This window comes from Patagioenas fasciata, chromosome 8, assembly GCF_037038585.1.
Source record: "Patagioenas fasciata isolate bPatFas1 chromosome 8, bPatFas1.hap1, whole genome shotgun sequence".
NCBI lineage: Eukaryota > Metazoa > Chordata > Aves > Columbiformes > Columbidae > Patagioenas > Patagioenas fasciata.
The window spans coordinates 5363359-5381378 of NC_092527.1; the positions used below are offsets into that span (position 1 = coordinate 5363359).

An 18020-nucleotide genomic window follows, 5' to 3' on the forward strand; every position below is an offset into this window, starting at 1 on the left:
GCTGTAAAATAGTGCAACTTTTGGGGCCCTTACTTGTGCTCATATTTATTAATGACTTTGTGATTGTCACAGACTGTGCAAATATGTAAGAAAAAGATAATTAAAATTGCTAGACCAGCAGGAGAAAGTCTTAGGCCCAGCTGAAAAGAAGTTGATCCAGAAACAGGGGCTCAGGTGGGTGTTTTAAAGAGAAGGGGCTGCAACGGGATAAGCAATAGTATGAGAAGGGAAAGGACAGCAATGGAAACTTTCAGAAAGCAACAAGAGCATCACAGAACCATTTTGGTTGGAAGGGACTCTAAGGATCATTGAGTCCAACCATTAACCAAACCTGGCATGAACCCATGTGCCTCAGAACCTCATCTACGTGTCCCATCACACTTGTGCTCCAGCCCCTTCCTCAGCTCCGTTTCTGTCTCTGAACTTGCCCCAACACCTCGAGGGCTTTCCTGTAGTGAGAGGCCCAAACTGACCCCAGGATTCGAAGTTTGGCCTCACCAGTGCCACATAAGAATAAGGATAATGTGGTGTGGGTTGTGGCTTGGTTTTTCCTTTTCCATTCTGATTTGCTCTTACTAGGGCCTTCATCAGGACATACAGTTCTTGTTATTGTAAATGTCTGTTTAGAAAGGAAGGGATTATTTTAGATTTCTGAAACTAAAGTTTGAGAGTCTTGTTTGTCAAGCTTTGGAGGATAAGAAACCATTAAATAAAGATGAGATGGACAGTTGTATTGAACTGCAGTAAGGCTGAAGGTTATTTAAACCTTTTGTAAAAGAAAATTGACTGCAGTCAACATGTAAATAGGCATGATCATTGTTAACTGAAAGGAAAAATGTCTTTGAAAGAGATTTTTGCAGGAAAGGGTGAGAATGGCAGTGTTTTATAAGAGTGGCTTTAGAAATGTGCAAATTAAGTGCTGAGAACAGGAGATCTCAAGTGGAAGGGGGTGGACTTATGGACAGTTTTCAGTTTGTGATGAAAATGCTCTAGTTTGGCATGGTACCCAGCTACACACTGAAGCCTGGATTTTAAATATTAAAAATACTACATGCTGAAGCTGTATGATGAAATACAGCTCTCTTCAGAACAATATTAAGAGCGTGTTGTGGATGTGATTCATTGGGATGAGCTGAATAGTTTGGCTGTAATGCTGAGTTTGACTACTGCGAGGTGCAGCAGCAGCAGTCGCAAGGAGCTCCCGGAAGGTGCGTGAATAATGGTACGATTTTACCCTGTGTCACGCCTAGATATGGAAGCATGCCTATGAAAAAACGTAGCAAGCATGTTCCAGAAGGTGTTAATGAGGGGTTAGCTAATTTTCTAATAAACAGGCAGGCTGGAGAGGGAGAGCCACTCAGCACCGTGTCTTGATGTCAGATTCTTTGGTTGTCCCGAAGAGGTAGGAAGGGTGGAGGATATTCTTGATTAAGAGGGGAGAAAACTCCATCCAGGTCCTCAGTGTAGCTGTGCACCTTGACCCTGAAGCAAAGAGCAGGGGGGAGAGCAGGCAGTGGGTTGTGGACAGGGAGCATCAATGTGTTTTGTGGATATGGGGGAACAGGGGAATACTTGCCGCCCTTTGCCAAATGGTTGCAAGGAAACTGTGACCTCACACATAGGGCTTACCACAGGAACCAACAGATGAGTCCTAGCATTATAGATGAGTTGTATTAATAAGACAGGGGCTTCAGCAAGATGCAAAGCATGAAGATTAATTAGCTGTCTGTCTGATTCTGGCATATATTTGATTGGCTTGTTCAGCCCCAGTAATACAGACTTCACCTGGCTGCCCACACACACACAGGATTTTTTGCTTCTTTGAGCACTGTCACTTGCTGACCCAAAGCCCTGCTCTGGAGAGACAGGTTGTGTGTCACCTCGGAGAGAAACATCCCGCATCGGTGACAGCCCTTAGTCATCTCACTCTAATGTGATAATAACCACCAAACTTGGTTTAACTTGTGCAGTCTTGGAAAGGTCTCAGCCTGGGATCGCAAAAACCTTTGTGGCTGCTTTGTATCTGCGCAAAAATTACCACTTGGAAGAAAAATATGAATCCATTGAACACTGAACACTGCAAAAAGAATGAAGGAACCTCACATCCCCTTGGTTTTTGGGCTTAGACTTTAGAAGCTTACATACTGTAGTGGCACTGACATTCCATGACCTTTTAACTGTGAGTAATTCTAATAGGTATAACAAAGAAAAAGTTGTGGTCTTTAGATGAATGAAAATGCATATTGTCTTTATTAGCTTGTAAACTGGCTTCATGAAATCTGTACTTGTTTGCATGTTTGCACTGTCATTCACGAAAAATATTTCCGTCATTATTTTAAATGGGGTTTTGCCAGTTTCTTGGAAAAAAAAAAGGGATTTCCAGCCCAGAGTCCATATTTCTCCCTTGTAGGAGTTGATCACCCTTGTAGCACCACCTCTCTTTAATCCCAGGAAACAGAGAAAGCAGCATAAATGTTTTAGAGATGCAAAATCGTTACACCTTTTGGAGAGATTAAATTACTTTCCAGCATGGGGGCACTATGTTTCGTCTCTGCTAATGATGAGAAGAAATGGTTGGAATGGGGAGTGGTGGAAGTGGGGACTCCTTGGTTTTGAAGCTATGCCACTGCAAAGATAATTTAAAGTTCACAGATCTACATAAACCAGGAGAAGATGGTTCAGTAGACCAGTGTCGAGGCATCTGCCAGGGAAGGGAGAGAGGTGCGTTGCTGAGGTCACTGTCCTTTGTGCTTCCCCTGCTTGGGGTAAAGGCTGGTGTGTAAAATAAAAATGGGTTGCCGGCCTTTACATACAAGCACTTGCTTATACCCTCTGTGTTCCTTTATAGTTGGGGCTGGGTTTAGCAGCGCTGGGAGTTGATTCTGATCTGCTTCAGTTGCTTCTGAATATGAGGCAACGTTAAGCAGATGTGAACTGTGCGTGTTTTCTTCATCATGTTTGGAGTTACGACCTGAAACTCTTTCTCTCCCTCTGTACTATGGAATATTTTGCTCTGTGTCTGTGAGAATGGGGAAGGGGGTGGAGTGGGAAGTGTTTTTTTGCTTTCTGTTATTTGTAAAATAGTCATTGCCTTCGAATGTGACAGGTGACAGTGGGCTCTCTAGTGCCTGGCAGGATTGCACCTGCACTTAATTTCTGTAGCAGAGAGCACCTGGTGTGTTGGAAAGGGCACTGTGCAGCCCCAGTCTTTCCCTCGGAGGAGCTCTGTCTTTTGCCTGTCTCAAGCATGTCCTGTTGAAAACAGCACAAAGCAAGAATATTTGAGGGTTCTATGCCATAATTTGTTTTTCTTGAGTAGTAACTTAAAATCCTTGAAGTTGTCATAAGCCTGGCTGATCTGCAAATAGATTTTTCAGAAGGCTTTAAAGTCTGGTGACCCAAGCCAGGTCAAGGGGAATTACAAACAGAAGAGTCTAAAAAGACACAGTTTTTTCCTTATTGGCTTTCTCAAGAAAATGAATTAGTTTTATGATATTTTCTGTTCTTCTTTCATCTTTGTCACAGGAATGGATTGGATGTTCCTCCTTCAGTAGATTTTCTTTTTCTTGGAGTGTGTTTTCACACACTCTTTCAGTTCTCAGTGGATGTTCCCTTGCTTTCCCATGGCTGCTGAGGTTGTAAATGGGGAAGCTGGTGAATTGCTGAAATGTAGCATGTTGAAAAGGTCAAACCAATTCCATCCAGCACTGTGGGCCAGCGCATACTGCGGGTATTAGCATTCTGATACCTTCTGCTACACCAGAAGTTGAAACAAGGGATGCAAACAGTCCCTTCTCCTGTCAAGTATTGAAAGTGGGATGAAGAGGGGAAACAAACACTTAACCTGCTCCTGTAACCATTTATACATTTTAATCATTTTGTGCTTGTCTTAAATTATCAAGTCTTATTTGCTATTAATTTATAAGTTTTATTTTGCTATTTGTTAGCTGACTTCTGCTGTCAGAGACTGTGATCAAAAATCAAAGTAAAGTATCCAAAAAGACATCTGGTCCACCTGAAGCTGCTTTTTTGATGCTTCAGAGGCCTGTTGTAGGCTCTAGGAAGCTTTGGTGTTACCCAAGCTCAGTGAACAATGTTGCTGCGCTGATGTGGTGCGTGTACATACACTGTATATTGTGGCCAGGTAGCCATGTGAACATGATGTATGAACTGGTTAGAGCAGGATGGGAGAAAAACCTCGTTGACATGTTGAGTCTCATTAAAACCATTTCTCATGCTCCAGTTTACCCTGGTCATTGCTTCCTGCAAGTCGGGAACGGTCACTTTTGTGGCTGATCCAGTGCTTTATTAAAAAAAAAAAATTCAACACAGCCCTCTTTTACCATTTCTGACTTTGTCAATGCAAGCTTAATTAAAACCTTTCACCAAGTGGATTCTTGTTCAGCCAAGAATTGGAGCTTCTCAAATGAAGTGGGATTAAATTCTCCAGGGTTTTATGTTATGGTATAGACTGCTGAATGTTGTTCCTTCAGCCCAGTGTTCATTTAGCATCCCCAGCTGGGGCAGTAGCAGCTGATGTGAGGCAGCTGGTGGAGCTGCTTGGCTTAGGTGACGTGGTGGCTGTGGCAGGGGCACAACTTGCAAGGGTTGCTATCGAGCTTTCGTAGCAACTGAAGTGTTAATTTTCACCTGAGCATTTTGCAGAGCTCTTAGGTGCATCATGGCTAATTTGCAGCTATGTCTTACGCGTATTTTAAAGCTCTAGGAGACTGGGCTTTATATTAGTGTTTGCAATTGACAGCCTGTGAAGTTGGAGAGCAAAATGAGTTGCTCCTTAGGATAAATAGGAAGCATGATTTATAAATAAGAAGGGAGAAAACTGACAGCTAGAGCACCACAAAGAAACCCAAGAAGGGTGCTTTTAATAAATTAGTATTAGACTCACCCGTTCCAACAGAATAAAATAAAGCTAGAAGCAACTTGTCAGGAGGAGCTGCTGTTCTGTGGAAGCAGCGGGTTTTGAAATTCAAAGGCAGAAGATTCTACACCTCCTCCTGTCCCTGAACTGTTAAAATGCAGCCAAGTTAGGCCTTACACCTCTGGATTTGGGCACCCTATACTGTGCAAATGTGCCAGCCTAAGGCTTTCTAAACGTGCTTCCAGCAGCTGCTATGTAGCAGGACAGCAGAAGGCAGGGAGTCCTGGTGTTCACTGCTTGTGCCTACAGAAGGAATGGCTGAATCATAACTGTGCTGTTGTGGGATGATGAAGGAGCAGTCAAACATGCTTTTGTCATCCCTCCCCAGGCTTAGCAGTCCCAGTCCTGGGAAAATGGACAATCTGAATGGATTTTTGCTTCTGCCCACATGACAAGATACTTACTGTCACATCTCAAAGTGATACCTGCATTAGGAATGTCTGTAAAGAGAGCTAAAATAATGTATTGATCCAAGGCTCATGACTAAACCTCTTATCCATGCAGTGTGTTTTCAATTAACAGAGCGTATTGTATTTTAAGATCACCAAAGTTTAAATTATATCAGACACTCAGTATGCATCTTTTAATCGGTTGTCTTGATGTATGATCTTGGTACAGAATCCCAAGTTCCATTTCATAGTATAATAATGAGACCTGTCTTAAAATACTGCCATTAAATTACCTTTAGGTACTTACTGAAACTTGTCTGACTTAGGCATTAACTTCTTAACAATGCCTGGCATTGATTAAATATTTTAACAGCGAAGATTTTTAAGTAGCTATAATTGCAAGTTTTTCTTTAGCATTGGAAAATTATCTGTCCTATGCTATTATTAACTTCTAATACAGAAGTTATGTAAATTGTCTTTTTAGTGAAGGTTCTTCAATATTTTTGTGGCAAGGTTAAGATTTTGTAAGAATTTAATTGATTTTGATTGATTTGCCAGTATAAAGAGAATAACTAAGAGGGGCTGATGAGTATGCCCAAGAGTACAGAAAAGAAGAGGATGTTACATGAAACTGTTTAATCTGAGACATCGTGCACCTGTTCTTCTTTGAAAACAATCCCAGGAAGGGGCACACGTGAATAATTTTAGAGGATATGTGTTAATTAGAAGTAAGACATCTGTTTGAGTCTGTGTCATTAGTGAATGGCACACTATATTTATTCTGCTTTTGGAACATTTTATTCTCTTTGAAAGAAATTACCTCAGAAATGTAAATTTTAGATTATCTGTCATATTCCAATAAGATTTACCAGCGCCACCTGTCATTGTTTTCACTCCCTCCCTGGGTTTAAATGTCTCCTCTGACACTCTTCCCATGTAAAAATATGGTCTTTTTGACTTCATCTTTACAAGCTGCTGGCATGGATGAGGAGTTCTGCAGTGTCCTGTCCTTAAATCATTGCTGTGACTATTGCTGTGCCCGTATTTTTTGACGTAATTATCTGATCCCTCTCCACAGTTTTCACACCATCACTTCTATGTTTTTTACTATGTAGGTGCTTTGGGAGAGTGAATATCTGTCATACACCATCCTTGTTCCATGTCATTCCCTCTCTATTTCGTAGGCCCCCTTTAAAAATCTTTCTCTGTCTGATGTCTGCAATTTATTAGTATCCAGCCTTGATATTGGGTAGCAGGCTGGGGCCAGTTTGAGCACAGTGAGCACTAAAAATATTCATATTTATTGCTTCTTTGCTACATAGCTCTCTCTTCTCCCTTAATTTGCTTACATACTTGTCATAACTATGGATTTTGATTCCAAAAGCTCCCAGTCAATTTCTTGTTATTTGTTTTTACAGAACCTCCCCTTGCATTCTTTTGTGGTTATTAACGGGAACTCCGAATTAGATTTTGTAACTGTTGGGATGTTGAGTCCTGAATTGTAAAACAGGTAGATAACTTCTGCAGGGAGAAAGAGATTGCAAGGGAAACTAAGAGGCTGCAGACTTTAATGTTTCCTCCAACCAACAAGTCCCTGCCAGGATGCTCAGGGGACTGTGTCATTTCAAAGTACTCGAAGGTCATTTACCCTCACATCTATTACCTTGATGCCCTCACATGTGTTGTAGCTTGTAGCAGCATGTGTAATTACCCTTCAGCAATACAAGTAATCCAAACCAAAAGTTTGATATCAAAGAAATGTGAGGTGTTCCCTGGATCAGATTGACCAGCTAGCGAGCCAGACCTCTGCCGACCTCCAGTCCATCCTATCTTTATACAAATCACACAGGCTGATGTGCTAATGCTGCCTTTGCTCAGTACATTTGAAGGAGCCGACAGTGGTCCCTGAGCACATGGAGAAGCTCTATTAAAAAAAAAAAAAAAAAGAAAAAAGAAAACGTGTAATTTGGAACAAGAAGAAACAAAGCCAAAGTGTCATTTGTTAGGGAAGCAAAATCAAATCGTGGTCTGGGACAGGAAGTCAGGAAGCTGCCAAGCTGGAGTGGCTACAGGAAAGGAAAAAAACTGGGATGATGTAGGAGGAGCAGAGAAAATGCTACAAATTGACAGAAAAAAAAAAAAAACCAGACTGGAAAGCAGAGGAACAGATGTCCCACTTTGCTGTTCAAGAAGTTCGCTTCCTTGGCGTTTAATCACTACCTCTTGTATTCTCACAAACTACTTCATTACATGTATCATCAAAATTCTCAACTTTTCCAGTATGTTAAGTGTGTTATAGATAACAGTCATCTTGATGTACACTACACTGTGGAAAATCTCAAAAAAAAAAAGGGTAGAAGTTACATTATTTACATTTTTTAAAAAAATTAGAGCACAGGATATGTGCTTGCAAATGCAGGATTTACCTCTAGCAAAAGCATGAAGCTATATGATCTTTTTGGTTATTCTACTACAACCTCAAATCCTCAGATTTCAGTTCCCTCTCTCATCTGGAGAACGAAAGAAAAGAAGGGTTTCCATTGCTTGAACCCATTTCATTTATATTGCTTGAATAGTTAAAAAACCCCACATTTACACAAGTAATTGTTAATGATGCGCTAGCAAATAAAATAACACAAAGTAAAGATGTGTGTTTTCTTGTCTAAAATACAAAAGTACATGTGAATAAATAGTTGTATTTGCAGGGAGTATTTGTGTATAGACATGGGGAGCCCCACAATTTACATCTGATAACTGTGAGGAGAGAGAAAGCATTGCACAGTGAGTTGCATTCACTTATGCTGTTGATGGATTTGCCCAAGCCATACATTTTGTACGGCAAAGTTTATCCAGACTTATTTCTATGTAGTCGTACCTTTGGCCACTGCCTGTTGGTGAACTGGTCTTTCTTACTCTGACACCGTGTCCTATGTGTTATGAGACAGCCAGGAAGGTGGGAAGATCTTCCTGGAAGAATGGGATCAGTTATTAAACCACTACAGTTACAAAACTTCATCACCCTGTGAGATCAGTATTCATAGAGCCTTCATTAGTGAAGCAAAGACTTGACTAGGGGCTACTGTTTATTTTGGGTGATGATATTTAGACTTGGGTAACTGGGTTTTTCTTATGTAATCAGCAAATATATCTAGAATCTCTTTTTCTGAAAACGTGCTCCGTGTGGTTAGCGCAGAGAGAACTCTTCAGCAAAGCTTGCCTGTATTAAATTCATTGAGGGGATCAGTCCGGGGTCATGAATGTGACAGCCTTTCATTCTGTGATTTTGCTTTATAAAGGTGAGGATGTTTAGATACGTTTCCTAGAGATTGTTGACTGGTTGCTCATGCCTTTGCACACATGCTGATGGCTCCTCCGTTTTCACAGGTTTTGTGCTATGGCTGGAGCTCTGCTCTGGTCTCTCTGAGCCAGCCTGTACTGGAAGCTCTTGCCTGGTTGCCTCATGAGTCACAGTTGTTAGGGGAGATCAAAACTAGATCAACAGAAGCACAAGGTTATGGAGTGTACGTGTTATGTCATGGGAACAGTTGAGAAGCCATATTTAAACTGTGAAGCAGAGGATATTTGCAGTTTTGGATGTGACTTAGGGAGTTTAAACTAGCTTTTTTATACAGAAAAAACCCACAAAACTCTGTCTCATCTGCTCATCTTTTGATAAATGCAGGTTTACCACACTTCTCTCTAGAAAAGTGCCTTAGCAATGGCCAGGTGTTTCTTATACCTTCCCCTGTTAACTTGGTGCATTGAGGAGGAGTTAGTTTTAATCAGTATTTCCCATACCATGATTACGGGTTAGAGATCAGTATATCTCACATGGCCGTTCCCATGCTTTGAGCCAGAACTCTACGCTGTGACTGCTTTTGCACTAATAATGGAAAGTCTTTAAAATTACTGTATCTTTTTATTTGCTCACTAATGCAGTTCTCTTTAAATGGTATGTGTGACCTCCAGGAAAAGATTCACAACAGTTTTGAAAGCTGCATATGTGTTACTTACTGCGTCAGCGTGGTGAAGCACCAGTGAACTTCAGGGAAGTCTCAGTCTCATCCTTGGAGACTCCCTACTACAGGCTTTCTCTTCTCAACATCACCTGGGTTCAGATTTTAAGAGAAACATAGCATCAGTCTGAGCTGTTGCAAATCATATTATTTTTATTGGATGTATTTTGTTTAGAGCCTAGTGAATTAGAGGGTGTTAATGTTGCTGTCCGGGGGTGCAGCTGATAATTTTACCAGCTGGTGCTCAGGTTGTAGTCCAGGAGTGCTGAAGTCTTGACATTTACAAGCTCAAAATGATTTACACATTTAACAAAAGTTTTAGCAGTACAAAACGTGTTTGGCAATGGTATGCAATCTAACCAGTGCCCTTTAATGTTATAACCTTCCAGAAGCTGCCAGTCCTAAATGATTAAACAATAAATCGTAACATGCTGAGATGAGCAATCACTGGAGCCATCTGTAAAAGACAGACTTTTTGAGTGTTCTTGTATTTCCTGGGCATAGTTTGTTCTTCAGAATGGTTTACTGACAAGGGCACTTGCGTTAGAGGTTTTCTGCTGTTCCTAGTGGAGTATTTTACCTCTAATGTGGGAGAGTTTGTTTGGGGAGGGTTATAATTTGGAAGTCCATATTCCCACATTACTAGAAGAGCTGTAACTTGAATTACCTCATCTGAAATAAATCACACAGTTATGGACAGACAGTTCAAACTAAAAGAGAGAAACTGTTCTGAATTCAGGAACATGCTTCTCATTGACATAAATGAACTTCCCATTCTGATAATGTTACATTTTTGGTAACTTTCATATACTCTGTGTGTGTTGATTACCTCCAGGAGAAGTATGTTGAAGTTTCTGTTTGTCTCTGATTTTATGGATTTTCAGTCAGACCCATAAGACTCATAAAAATAAACTTTGAAAATTCTAGGCATCAGGATAGTAGGATAATTGTAGGTTTTCAAAGGAAGATATTTATTTGTATTAGGTTTAAAAAAAAAAAAAAAGGTTATCTTTGTTGGATTAGGTGTCCAGTATTTGACTTTGTTGCTCCCTGGCAGTGCGTGTATCACGAGTGCTGGCTCTGAAATGGGGATAATTGTCATGGCAAGGGGCGGTTTCCAATAAAGCCGCAGTCTGTATGTTGTGGCATAGTGTAATTACAGGAGAAACTTGCATGCTTTATGCATGTGTGTGCCTGTGTATGCACCAACTGAAGTGCAACCAAACAAATGTCACAATTTCCCTGGGCATATATCTATGTGTCTTGACAGTCAAATACTAGGGAATGAATTAGTGAACATACAAGCTAAGTGTGAGCAGAAATTGCAGTGTGGCTGCTGATGAGAGGGAAGTTGCCTCAAGTTGCGCCAGGGGAGGTTGAGGTTGGATCTGGGGAACAATTTCTTCCCCAAAGGGCTGTGGGGCATTGGAACAGGCTGCCCAGGGCAGTGCTGGAGTCACCATCCCTGGAGGGCTGGACAGACGGACATGAGGTTCTCAGGACATGGGGCAGTGCCAGGTTATGCTTGGACTCAATGATCTGGAGTGGCTTTTCCAACCAAAATGATTCTGTGACTCTATCTCTACACCCCCACCTCTGCGTGCTTCTGCTGTTTATAGTGAAGTGGATGGCGGGCAAAAGGAACATGCACGGAAATAATGAAAAAACCTCCTTTTCTGTGGCAGGGCTCATCTGTTGAAGTACTCCTCATTGAAGGACGGACTGTTTAATATCACAAAAAAGTACCAAAACTCCACTTGTGGGAGATGCTGTAATACCTTCTGCCAAAATAGATGTTTGTTTTTTATAATTTCTCAAAGGAGAGTTTTGACTGCCAAAAACCTGTTTGGTTGAAGTTTTCTAATACTGTTTGACATGACACTAATAAAAATTAACTACATCTAATTCCATTGCTTGCAAAACAAATTGCCAACCTGACCTAGAATAAGCAAGTGTACATTTAGTATATGTCCCTAAAATCATAAATTTTTATTGGAAATTACTTATTGCTGATGCTGAAAAAGACTTCATTGAACTGTTTTGGGTGTATATTATCTTAGAATCAGTGTTTGCTGTATCATAGTAATGGTACATGTTTATATTCCTTTAGAAGGAATTGCAATCATAAGCCCAGTACCACAGTGCTTCTATTAAAGCAAATTGAACAAATTTGCTTTAGGAAAGGAAAAGTATAAATAAGTGTCATATGGACTAGACTAACTTTCTTTTTTCTTTTCTTCTAAAAATATTTATCATAGAAGAGTACAGTTCTGTAAAGATAAAGGTATAGGGAACTTATGATTAATAGTGATTTCAGTCAATCCATTTCACTTCATGCGTTAATGTAGTCTAAGGAATTCAATCTGCATTAAGGGCCGGCTGTTCTTTTGGCCAGGTTCTGAGCGTTAGTCCCTTTGTGTGTGGTGAGGTGGCGCAGCTGGTCAGTGGCGAAGGTTGTTCCGATCACGTAGAATAGCCCAGGTCCAGTTCCACAGCTCCAAATAGAGTCTGACCTTCCTCTGTCGGAACAATTCTGTGTCTGTGACAGCCTGAGACAGTCTGCCATGGTGCTGATTGCTCTTAACCCTGTTTTGCTCCAAAATGACTCTTCAGTGCATATGAAAGCTGTGATGAAGATGGTGATGACAGCATTAAGACTCTACGGACAACAGACTAGATTTTGGGCAAACAGATTTTGAAAGCACTTTCTTTGAAGAGCAAAATGAGCATTTTCAGAGGCTAACATTTTAGTAGGCAAAATATTGCTTATTGCATATTTTGGTACACCCATGAATATGGCTCAATTTCTTTGCTCTCCTCAAAGTGCAGTGGAAGAACTGCCTCCAAACATGCACTGAGTGTACATGTAATTCAGACAGCTATTTGATTTTTTGTTTTGTACTGGGATGCAGCTCCAGGAGACCTGCAGAGACCAACCATTTTGACTACGCGAATCATCTAAAGCGATACTATCAGGGCTCCTCAGGTGAAAGAAGAGAGGCGATCAAAATTTCCCTAGGCAGAAAAGCTTTAACATTTGTATGTCATGGTGAGTGGTTAATTTCTGTACTCTTATGTAGTTTAAAGCATGGAGCCAGTGCTTGAGAATTGCTGTGGAACATTGTCACAGTCCACTCGGTGATGAACTCATGATGGTTCGTTTACCTTGATCTCAGAACGCAAAATTAAGGCAACCAAAGGGGTTGTGATTCAATCAAACAGTGTTACTTTATTAATTCGCCCATAAAGCGGCATGCGATAGAGTAAGAAAAAGAAAAGGGAAAAGAAACGGGGAGAGTAAAGGTAAAGACGGGAAGTGAGGGTGCGTTTACCAGCAGTAGAGCTTCAGAGTCGTCCCTCTGGTCTCTGGTCCCATGGAATCCTGCCAGTCCTCTGTCGTGGTTCGGGATCCTCTGGTGGGAAGATCTCAACAGTGTCCATTTGGGAGTCATTTCTTATGCTTCTTCGCACCCCCTTGCTCTCATTGTTTCAGCCCAGTCTCCGCCTTGATTTCACAACCCAGGTTCGTACTGTGCAGGCTCAAAAGATTCACGCTTTCTTTTGCCAATGCTTACGTGTCCAGCATTCAGGAGTCTTTCTCTGGTCCATTGGGTGACCTCAGGACCCTTGGCAAGCTTCTGGGTGTGCTTCTTTTCGTTGGCCATTGTTTGAGGGAGCAGGTGAGGGACACGTGTGACTGAGGCTGCAGGTGAGCACACGTCTTCTGGACGGCAGCTGTTGTCCCTGGGTCGAAGAGACCCTCATAACAACAGCTTTCAGGAGGCAGGGGGGCTGGTTTGGCTGAAGCAGCCGGCGAAGTCCATACAGCAGCCATTGTTAGCAGCAACCCCCCCCTGTATCGGAGAAACAGTGCAACACAATGCTGCTCCTCGGGCCTCTCTCCAAGTCATTGTTCATGCGTTCTTTCTGTCAGGGCCTCAGTTCTCTCAGTTCCTGATGGCGATGTTCAGGCAAATACTGCTCCATCTTCAGACCGACTCACACAAACGTGCATCTTGGTTTTAGGTAGATTTTCTGTATTCTGTAGGTTCCCAAGCCTACCAGTCTTGATCCTTGCAGAATTTAGCTATGGGAGTACCTAGGCTGTGCGTTGCAAGTGATTTTCACTGAGACATTTCACAGTTGCTGAGCTGGGGTTCTGGCAGTTCAGGATACAAGCAACAGTTTTGTAGGCACATGGGAACTTTGGTCGCCAAAACTTGGAATTGTAGAATATCTCAAGTTGGAAGGAGGAACCCATAAGGATCATCCGGTTAAGAATCTATGAAGTTAGATTACAGAATGAACAGACATGGACTCCTGTCATAGGTTTGGATGCTTAAATACAGGTCTTTACCTGAAGCAGATCAGCTGTGCATCTCATGTAATTTTTTTTTCATTTGACCAAAGTTTAAACAGAGTTCTGCAGAAAGAAAATGTAGGAGATGCAGAACTGATTTAAAATGCATTACATATGTGATAGACTCTTTTTGCTGTATTATTTGCAATATACTTCTCTTGTATGATAAACAACATGAAGGATGTAAAAAAGACTTCCTAGGAGGTATTATTTTAGTAAGATCACTATTGCACTAAGGTGAGCAAAGATCATTTCTCAAGTAGATATCAGGAAAGCTTTCATTAGATTAATGCAATATTGAATTTTGTATATCTTTTCACAAGTCATATCAGATAGCAAAATAAGCTCTATATATTAGAACAATATCGGCTGGTTTTATATTAGCAGAACACACTAGGTTTGATTTGTTCTTTTAAAAAATTGTTAAAATTAACCTTATAAAAAACCACAGAAGAACATACGGATGACTTCTTGGAGGCAGAAAAAATGTAAAATGCTACTTCAAATTTTCTACATTTTAAACCTGCATTCAAGAAAAAGATTCTCAAGGAACTGTATATACAGAAGAAATACTGATCATTTGAATTTGAAGAAAAAAATTCTTTCAGTGAGACTATTTTTTTTAAGTTGCTTTAAAATGCTACGTATCTGTGGAACCTTCAGTTAAACTGAGCAGCAAATAAGAGAACCTTAACATCTTTGATATTTTTGTGCTCAGCCCCGCTCTCTGCGCTGGAATTGATTTGATTTGGGTACTTAGTACCCAGTTTGGCTCTCTGCGGAGCCAAAGTAGAAGAAGTCGGAGGAGTAGCTGGATATCCAGTGGGTTTTCGCGTGGTGGTTGTTGCCAGGGAAACCTCTCCCCTGGTACTCAGGGTGAGCACGTCTGCCTCTGCAGGCACCAACACCGGAGCATCAGTCTGTCAGCTGATGGAGAGAAAGCAAAACAGCCGGGGAGGAACCTTCACATGGAGAAGTAACCAAAGTGTTTAGATTCTTCCAAATGAAAAGTGGACTAGCAGCCACAAGCAGCTGTACCGTCAAGGGGCATCTTTTCCTCTGGTGAACGGATGGTTTCAAAGGCCTGTGGAGTGTCCTTAGCTGGAGGTAAAATATCCGAAGAGATGTGAGTCTGAAAGAAATGGTCTCCTCTGAGCATTATTTAAACTCAAGAGACTTTAGAACCCGAGATCTGTTAATTGTTTAAATACTTCACTAGAAATGCCAGTTAAGAATATAGATTAATTTGCTCATCGCTGGAGAGCTCTTTAACGTATTTCTCCTTCTCTGAAAGCACCTAAGGGCTTATCAGAGGCCAAGGCGTAGGCATTCCTTAGTTCTCTAGCATCAAAGGAGCTGTTAGTATTTCATATTTTGTAATGTGTTGAATCAGATGATTCATATCTTACTTTTTTGTATTGTATGGAATGCTAAATGCCTGATTTTTGCAAAATTTCTGGCAAAGGGACAGAAACAGTAAGAGAGCTCTTTTGTCAGGCCTAAAGCTTTACTCTAACCATATTATCTCACCAAACTCTCTTAAATGGAAGAGAAGTCATTCTGTGCCCACCTGTGATGCTGCCTTGCTCTACAAATCTTCACAAAAGGCAGAAAAGGAGCTCCATTAAGCACTTTCCTGCTGACATCCTCTAAGTAAAAATTCAGAATTACCAGGGAACTTGGGATAGTAATTTGGAGGTCGCTATGGCTGTTACCGTCCTGTTTTCTCTAAGCTGTTCCGCTGCTTCACGTGCTCCCTGTTTTTCACCATGTGTGTTGCTTATGGGAAAAGGACCTACTTGGTTTTGCTGTAGTGGTGTTACCCAAGTTAAGTAATTGAAGAATATTAACTTGATTATTTTGGTCCAAATCTAGTTTTGATAGCTATGCTGTACACTTAAAACTCTATTGACAGTTCCAAATGATTGATCTTTCTTTCACTTCTGACTAACTTCTGCACATCACTGTTGTGTATAGTAAACTTCAGCTATCTATCTCCCATGAGGGGCTGAAAATGATTCCTGTAAGGCATTACTTAGCAAATCCATTTGTAAAGTGCATTTGGAAAGCTCGTGAATGTGTCAGGGGGTACCATATAAATGTGAAATCACTCAATCAGTGTGAATTTGGTTACTTATTTTCTTGTAGATTTCCCTCCATTGAAATAACTTATAAAATTTCTTTTGGGGTGTCTGTTTTTTCATGCATGATTTTCTCACAGCATTGACATTTCTCAAATGATGCTAATACCTTGATGACTGATAGTCAATGTAGATTGGAGGGCATCAATAATAAGTAACACCGTTTTATTTCTGTCTATACATATATATTGTATTTTGCCAGAAACACACATTCCTATAGCCTTGCTGGTTTTAAATGCTACCACACTATAGTGCATGTCTTGAATAATTTTTTTAGAAATATAATTTGAGCTAAGTAATTTGTAAATTTTAAGATATCTATGTGTATGGCCTAATAAAATTTGCTAAATTTGTTTTAGGTTTGAATGCAAAATTGATGAGTGATCATGTAGGTAGGTGCATATATTATATTTTGAAATGACAGTAATGTACTGAAATACCTGTTTACATAGGCAAATGTTGAAATGTGCTAAGTAATTGCCTTTGGACCTTCAGTCTTAAAAGCCGACATCCTATATGAACAAAAGACAGGTCTTACTAATACTTGTTTTTTGTGTTCACGGACCGTGTTAGTCCTTTTTTCCATTTTTTTCTCTCTTTTCCTCTCGGGAACCTCAGTTCTTCGTTCTATTTTCTGTTGCTGATAGGCCTTCCCTATTGATCGCCTTGAATTAGTCCCACTGTAATTATCCATAAGGCTACTTGCATACAGGAATTGGGTTGATTTTTTTAAGTAGGTGTTTGCTATTTCTGTGTTTTATTAGTAACAGATGGAAGTTACTCTTAAGGATTGGTGATGGTACTTGCGTTACCTACAGACAATAAAACAATTTGCTTAAGTATCGAGCTGCAGAGCAGAGACGTAACTGTACAACTCAGCGTGGATCCCAATTCTGCTCTAAATTAAAACCATTTGAGTCCAGTATTTGTAGGCCATAGTATTTCCAACAGTACCTTTCAATACCTAAGTATGTACAGATGGCAACCTGTCTGAATGCTCAAAAGGATGTGCTACATTGCTCCTTAATGTCATTGCTAAATATTGGGTTGATTATTGTGCTAGCTGAATTGAAAATACATACTTCATTCGGAACATGTTATAGCTTCATTTATTTAGCGGAAAAGGAAAATTTCCCCTAATTTTCCCTTTAGGGAAGTTTCCACACTGAATTAGTGTTACCCCTCATCTCCCTCCTGCCAAACCCACAAATTGCTGGAAGACTTTGGAGCCGGCAGCAAATGGAGATCACGGGATGCCATTGAATTAATGAAAATGGAAGGACTATTGTAATTGCATCTGTAATAAGCCAGAGCAGCGTGGAGCGAAGCAGGAACACTCTGTGCTGGCATTGTGACTATGACAGCATCTTCTGAAACTGGGATGTTTTACCTCTTAGGGCAGCTACAAGACTGTCAGTACTCAGGATTCCTTCTCATTTTTTAGTGGGAATTTCTGTCTGCATAGCTCTAAAACTCAGTGACAGCTCCCTCATCCTTTCTTTCTACAGTGAAGATACACTGCAGCTGGTGTATCATAAAAGACCTGGGGGATGAAGAGGTACGTGGATGAATTTGGTCTCCAAGGGGCTCGCTGTGACCAGGGAAATGGCACCTTTGGGGTTCCCTGGCCGTGCCCTGGGCTGTCCTGACCCACAGCAGCTGAGCCAAGCTGCGCTGGCACAGCTTCTTGCACTTAACTGCACTCGAATGTCCTTCTTGGATGAGCTGCTGCAATGCTCGGGATGTGTGCGAGTTAATTCTAACCTCTCACAGGCCAGATGACAGCCCCATGAAGGCAGAGAAGCATTTAGGATTGTGAGGACTAAAATTAACCTCTACGCCCAGCCGGCAGGCTGTCAGGAAGCCCTGCGGAACAAGAATATCACTTGTTCTCCTCCCGGTTGGAGGATGTGAGAGCGTGATTCAGGGAACAGCTGCAATGAAGATAATAGGGCTGGTAGGAAAGATTTCTGTTCGGGTTACAGAAAAATAGAAATTATTACCAGGTGGTTTAATTACTCACCCGTTAGGTTCAGTGAGTGAGTTATTTTGCTAACATTAACCCCTGCTTTACCTGCTGAGGTTCAGTAAAGGTAGTTGATAATGGTTTTTGGCCCAAGATACTCATTCAGTCCAGTGAGTTTCATTTGGTGGATTTGTGTCTGATCATTCAGT

At 41.0% G+C, this 18020-nt stretch overlaps 1 protein-coding gene across 4 annotated transcripts in view; it reads left to right on the forward strand.

Moving 5' to 3' along the window:
• PCDH15 (protocadherin related 15) overlaps nucleotides 1-18020 on the forward strand; it is a 684798-nt gene that overhangs the window by 581 nt on the left and 666197 nt on the right. The window lies entirely within an intron of this gene.